Genomic DNA, 6,785 nt, shown 5'->3' on the forward strand with positions numbered 1-6,785 from the left:
TGCCCCTACAAATTGTTGGCCAATATAACATCCGTAACTCGACTGTTTCAAGTCCAGTAGCATTTCATCCGAGTAAATGCAGAATAAAATAGGGGACATTACTCCACCCTGCTTTATACCATTTTTTACATTAATTACCCTACTTAGAGTGTCCTTCCATTTTACTTGGACATATTGACACGTGTACAGCGTTGCCAGAAATTTCACAATCAGTGGACAACATTTCTTTTTTACTAACAAGTTGAACAGCCTGGTGTATTCAATCCTGTCGAATGCACGACTGGCATCTAATAACGTCACGTAAACATTACTTCCATGCGAGAGATAATAATCAATAACTTCTTTGAGCACAAATGTACACTGGGTGGTAGAACTCTTTTTCTTAAACCCAAATTGCAGATCAGATGTGCAAAAAACCTGAGGGCATTTTTCCATAATGATGTGGTCTAACACCTTACATAAGACACTACTTAATGCGATTCCTCTATAGTTATCAGAATCGTTAATAGACTTTCTCTTGTTCTTGGGGATAGGAATTATAATCGACCTTTTGAACGCCTCTGGTATGAAAGAATGGGACAACATGAGCGTGAAAAGCTCCGCTAGCTTCTTGTCGAGTACCTCTGTACCATGTATCAAATGGTCACTAAATAGAGTCTTCCCACCATCATGTTTTCCTTTGTTCAGTTTGAAAATTGCAGATCGAACTTCAACTGCTGAGATAGTGTGGCTAATGCACCCACATCTGTTAGTTTCACATCTAGAGTCTATGTCGTTGTCCAAGTCTTTAATTATATCACTCATCTGATCCTCGTCGTAACCAACCGATGAATATAAAGCCTCATATTTAACAGCAAACCTATCCGCGATGGATCTGTCATCCATAGCATCATCAATTCTCACTGCGTAGGTCTGTTTCTTCTTTTTTCCCCTATTGATCAACTTCCAGAAGTCGCTGTCATTCTTTTCCACGTATGCCATTGCTATTCTATTACTCTCAGCTACCTTATTCTCCTTTTTGGAGAGTTTGACGGCATGGTGGTATCTCGCCCTAGACGGATCTCGAATACGACCCCTTGCCTTTGCGACCCCCGGCCTTCCAGATGTTGTGCCAAAGCAGCGCCCTTTCTCTAAGCTCTCTAATGTTTTCGTTCCACCCTGGAAAAGGTTTCCGACCTTTTGCCTGAGCATTGACCTGACTAGGAAAACATTCTTCCCCTGCAGTTAAACATGCACTAATGATATCATTGTGTAAAGCCTCGATCCCTTCCTTGTGGTCATTACATTTGAATATATTACAATAGTCGCGTGCCGTTCTTTCAATGGCGTTCACCTCCCTGTCTAGATTAAACTTATATTGCACAATATCTTCTGGGGCGAGTGAGTCCCATTTAGGCACATTTCCTCGGGCACCGGCTGACTGCCCTTCATGATAAACATGTTCAATCTGCATGTTAAACTCGACAGAAAGTGGCGAGTGATCTGAAAAGTTATCGACATCGTGAGTCACTCTATGGTCAGATATGTCCCCCAGAAGATTCTCTGTGATATAGAAATGGTCTAACACTGACCTGCTGTTGTTTATCTTACTCTCGAATGTAAAATCAATCTCACCAAAATCGCTGATAGTCTTCAGTGACTCTGACTGCATGAATATCTCAAGTTGTTGAGTCGTGTTCAGATGCGTTCTGACCCAATCTACATTAAAATCTCCTCCCAGAATTATTCGGTCAATATCTTGTTGAGCAAACAGAGCATTCAATTCTTGTAAAGTGTCTTCGTACTCGGTGGGGTTATCGACGCCTGGCATATATACATTGCACATAAGTATTTTTACCGAGTCAGTTAATTCTACAACAATGGCGCAAAACCGGTTCGTTTTGAAAGTAACTGGCGAGATTACATGCCTGATACTAGTCTTCCAGAGGATGGCAGTGCCACCATAAGGCCTGCCCCTCGTTATAACGCCAGGCTCCATCCCAGATACCGCGTGGGCATTGCATTCGGGAAATCTACTGGTCAACACATCAAAAAGTTCGCACTCGTGAAGCCAGTGTTCTTGCACAAATATAAAATCGTATTTGTCCGAAAGGATTGTCAGGTATTCAACTCTCCCAGTACCAAGTCCCTGAGCGTTGTAACTGGTGATGGAAAGTGGAAGTCTATTGCCGAACGACTGTGCCATGATTGGGAATAGGATACAAGTAAGAATGAAGTAATACGTTAGAGGGCTCTTGTTCATATAACGGATTCTTTTGTGGCGCGATCCCGAGACGGGACGATATATTTTCTTACCATTACTCCTTCAGGCCACGTGTCCTCACTCATTAGCTTTGGAAAGTCCGACTTCCCCACCGTCACTCTAAACGAGCAAAAAGCTGCGTCACAGTGCGAGAGCATTTTAACCGCGCGCACTTTGATATTCTGCTCCGACACGTAATCCTCTATGTCCGCTTCGAGAGTTCCCTTGTTTATCCTATAGACGAAAGCGTCCCTTGCTGGTTCCGGACCAGCCTTTAATTTGTCGTGCGATTTTCCGCTGCCAGTAATGGCCTTGCGCCTTTTGGCCTCGCGTTTCTTTCTTTTCAGTAATTCATGTATGCCTGGTTCGAAACCGTCACTGTCACAACCCACATAGTCCGATGCTAGCGACTGCATGCTATCAGCACCCTTAAGGCGTGACACACTTCTATGAATAGACATTAGGGGGCCCGGTGGCCTCCTTCCTCTTGATGAGTGATGTTCCTTAGAAAGGAAAGAGTTGTATTTCGCGGGCTGCTCAGTAACTTCCGCGTACGAAGGTATATCTTTATCTAGCGTTCCCTCCGATCTGTTGGACGTGGAACTCCTGGACATTCCACGGGCACCTCCCCTCCGACCGTAATGCCCCCTCGTTACAGGGGAAGTATTGCGCGATGTCGATGCGTATATTGACTGGAATGAAGTTGGAGGCCCACTCGATCCCGTGACCACACTCTGCGAGGAATCCCCTCTGTCTGCCGTCAGCGTATCCATTGCTTCCTCCTCTACAGTCTCCTTGTTTTCATCTTCGCCACGAGTCGCCAAGTTCAATATCTCGAGAGAGTTCTTCTTCACAACACACTGAACTTCAGTTATTCTATGCTCAAGCTTGGCCAGTCTGTCGACCAACGAGATGTTATTTAGCTCCTCTGGATGAGCTCTGGGTATCTTTCCTAGATCGCTCGCTGCAATCACGAAGTTAGGTAATTTGTCAACGGCGTCTAGCTTACGAATAGCCATCACAATATCAGCCGCATTTGCTGCCTCTTCTGTTCTATTAACAGAGGCTTTCCTGTTCTCCTTTTTGCCTAATGTATTTGAGTCACCAATCTCCCACAGCTTGTTTTTTGCGTGTAGGATGATATTTCCAGAGAAGAACGTTGATACCGCCTTTTTTACCGCGTCATAAGTCCCCGAGTTGATCGCGAATGCAACATACGCCAGTAGCGGATCACACACCGTCTGCCTGTCGGATTCACTGTATTCACCCGTACTGCACTCATTGAGTTCATCGCCTTGTACGTCCTTATCAACATTTTCCTCCTCATCAACATCTCCGTCAACCTTCGAAATCTTATGAACTGGGCTCGTCTTGCCATCTGGCGTTAGATTATCGAATGTTCTTTTAATCGTCACTCCACTAAACGCCGGTGAACCGCAGTTGTCCAACGTTTGTTGACTCATTGTCACACCTTTGGCATGCGATCATGCGTGACGAAACAGAGCTGCGTATACATGTATGTATGTCCCTGACGAACTTGTACATGTACAATGCACATACGAGTCAACAGCTCTTATTCAGAGAAAGTTTCTCGATAACTCGACGAAGGAATAAAACCTCCGATACTACGATGCACCACTCGAGTCTACTGCTATTACTTATTCGTATCCGATGTTTCTCAGCATACTACCATCTATCATTCGGCAGAAAAAGACGGATTTTTGCAGAGCAAAATCAGAGCTGCCGCCATATTTTTTGATATATATTATAAATAATCTGTGTTCTTCCATGGCTGTCAGTAAACCCAGACACCCAGGATCGTTAGCTGCTTGAGTTTCAGCACCTTTCTTCTTAATTGATCTCTTCTATTGTTTTATTATCTCTATCTGTTAGTATTGATACAGCTGTGTGCTGATTGGTTGTTTCCTTAATTACCGAGTGCTAGTTGGTTCAGAGCCTGATATCTGGGCAGGGCTATTTACCAATTAGGGGTGAGAGTAATTAGATATAAAGGTCATGTTTAGATGTTTTTAGCAAGTCCTGGCAGATCTAGAAATCAACTCGTGAAAGGTCTGTTATCCTCACTCTGTAGCCAAACAAGATACTCTCTTGAAAAGGGCCAGAGTCTTTTTCCCTGTGATGTTTCGGTGTTGTTTGTAAATGAGAAGTTTGAGTGACGTGAGTAATAAATGATGTGAGTCGATATCCTAGTTGGTTAAGTCTTTGGGTTCGAGTTCAGAGTTGCGACGTTTACGGTGACTTACTATATAAGCCCCTTTACCGCTACAATATAAAGGCTTAACTCTCTCCCGAGGTCAGATGAAGCTAAAATGCACAATGGGTGATTTCAAAGTCGGTTTTGCATTTAACACTGACATTTAGAGTTATAATGAGTCTATAGCCGTTAATCCTGAAGTCTGATTAAAAAAAGTATTACTATGTGTTTAATAGCTTACGCTAAAACTTGGTTTTATCATATCCAAGTGAAACACTTACACTTATCCTTTCTAAAACACTGGATTTGAAATTTGGTTATGAGTTAGTTTCAACGCCTAGATTTAGTGTCATCTCACTTCAAAATAAATCGTAGTGTTAATTTAACACCCAGGAATGTGGTTTTAATCCCAGCTTGGTGTTACAGTCTCAGAGGAAGTAGTGCATTGTGTACTACCACAGACACAAATGCCTAAGGCATTAACACCAACCACAATTCAAAGTTGGTGTTAGAATCAAGCAACAAAGATGATATTATTTTTATTTATTATTTATTTATTTCTCGTACTCTCGTACATTTCAGGAAATTGTGCATTGTGCGCTTACATGATTAGGTGCATTGAACAAGACAAATAAGAGATGTAACACTGTTGTATAATAACAAACTACATATATATTACATAGTGGGGCGGCCACTCATGCGCATGCCAGATGCGTTATTGCATCCGACAGCTCATCTCTATCAAAGAGGTGATAATCACCCCTGTCCCTCATCAATAGAAGATCCCTGAGCACGCTACCTAGGTCATTCATTTCGATTTCGCCAACTTGGTTACCCCTTCTAATCAGGTTGTCCCTATCGGTCCCTATCCTCTCACAAAGTACATTGATGTTTCCTCGACAGAGGAAGTACTCCCGTAAAAAACTAATTTTGCAGACATTTCAACCAATTCGTTATTGCTTCTCAGAGCAGTCTTAAGGAATTTTAAGAACCTGCTGTACAACTGAAACTCCCGGTTTGTTATCCCGGCATATAGTAGGCAACAAATTTGAGTGAGTCCTATTAGTCGGGTCAATATGTGAAAAAATACCCCCTTACCCCAAAGAAATTGAAACAAAAGTGTTCTCAACGGTTTTTGGTCCTATCAATGGTGGAGAATAACATATAAAAAGTCTACCAAAGTCCGACCCCCCGAAATCGTTTTCTTTCAAGATGGCGTCCAAGATGGCTGCCATTAACAAAAAATGGACATATCTCCCTTATTATCAATTGTACAGCCAATGTTTTGGTGTCTATACCCATGTTTTTGGGGTCATAGAAACCAATGGTGCCATCAAATTTACTGTCATGTGACTGGGTCACCTAGAAATCAAGAATGGCGTCCAAAATGGCCACCGCGACAATGAAAAAAGGCATATCTTGGTTATTAATCACTCCAGAGCCATGGTTTTGGTGTCTACACCCAGGTTTTAGGGTTTAAGGAATGCAATGAAGCTATCAAAATCATAGCCAGATGGCTGATTAACCAAAAAAGTCAGTCAAGAAGGTGGCCCTAGTGGACACAGGCATATCAATACGGTTGCCATAGAATGTCCCGCATAACATTGGATGGAAAGGGAACTTTCCATGGTATGGGTATGGTGGCTGCCTTGACGCCCGGGCAGAAAGTTAGTCGGGTTATTCAGAGGAAACAACTGTCACAAATTAACATCACTGACAAATCCAAAGTTAGAAAGGCCTGCAAGGATATCACTTTTCAAGATAGTCCGTCACTGCTTAAATGTGATAAGCGAGTTGACATCCTGTGGGAACTCTCATTCAACTTCAGACAAACCCTCCCTAGCTGGCAAGGAATGATGCATGTTCTGCATGAAGATATGCACCATCCTGGTCGGTCTTCAGTCACGTATTTGCCAATGATTGACATGTATTCTGGAGACATGACATGCATTCTCTCTACACTGGAATATATATGTGACATCGCGTTCAAGCACCACTTTCCGCCTGTCGTCACCTTCGACCAACCGCTCTATTGGAAGGCCGCTGAAATCATTGCCGAACCAAGGAACAGCCACTTGAAGACCATCGTGCTCATGCTTGGTTCGTTCCATACCTTCATGAATTTGCTCGGAGCGATTGGCACACTTATGTCTAGTACAGGGTTGAACAGCGTGCTAGGTGAAATTTGCGGAGAAAACGCGATAGTGCACATGATGAGTGGGAAGGCGGTCCAGCGTGCATTTCGAGGACACTTGTTGGTGAACAAATGCCTGAATAAAATGGTTGTCACAGAGATGGTCGATGAAGAACCAGACTTGAGTCCCCTTG

This window comes from Lineus longissimus, chromosome 14 (assembly GCF_910592395.1).
Source record: "Lineus longissimus chromosome 14, tnLinLong1.2, whole genome shotgun sequence".
NCBI classification, from domain to species: domain Eukaryota; kingdom Metazoa; phylum Nemertea; class Pilidiophora; order Heteronemertea; family Lineidae; genus Lineus; species Lineus longissimus.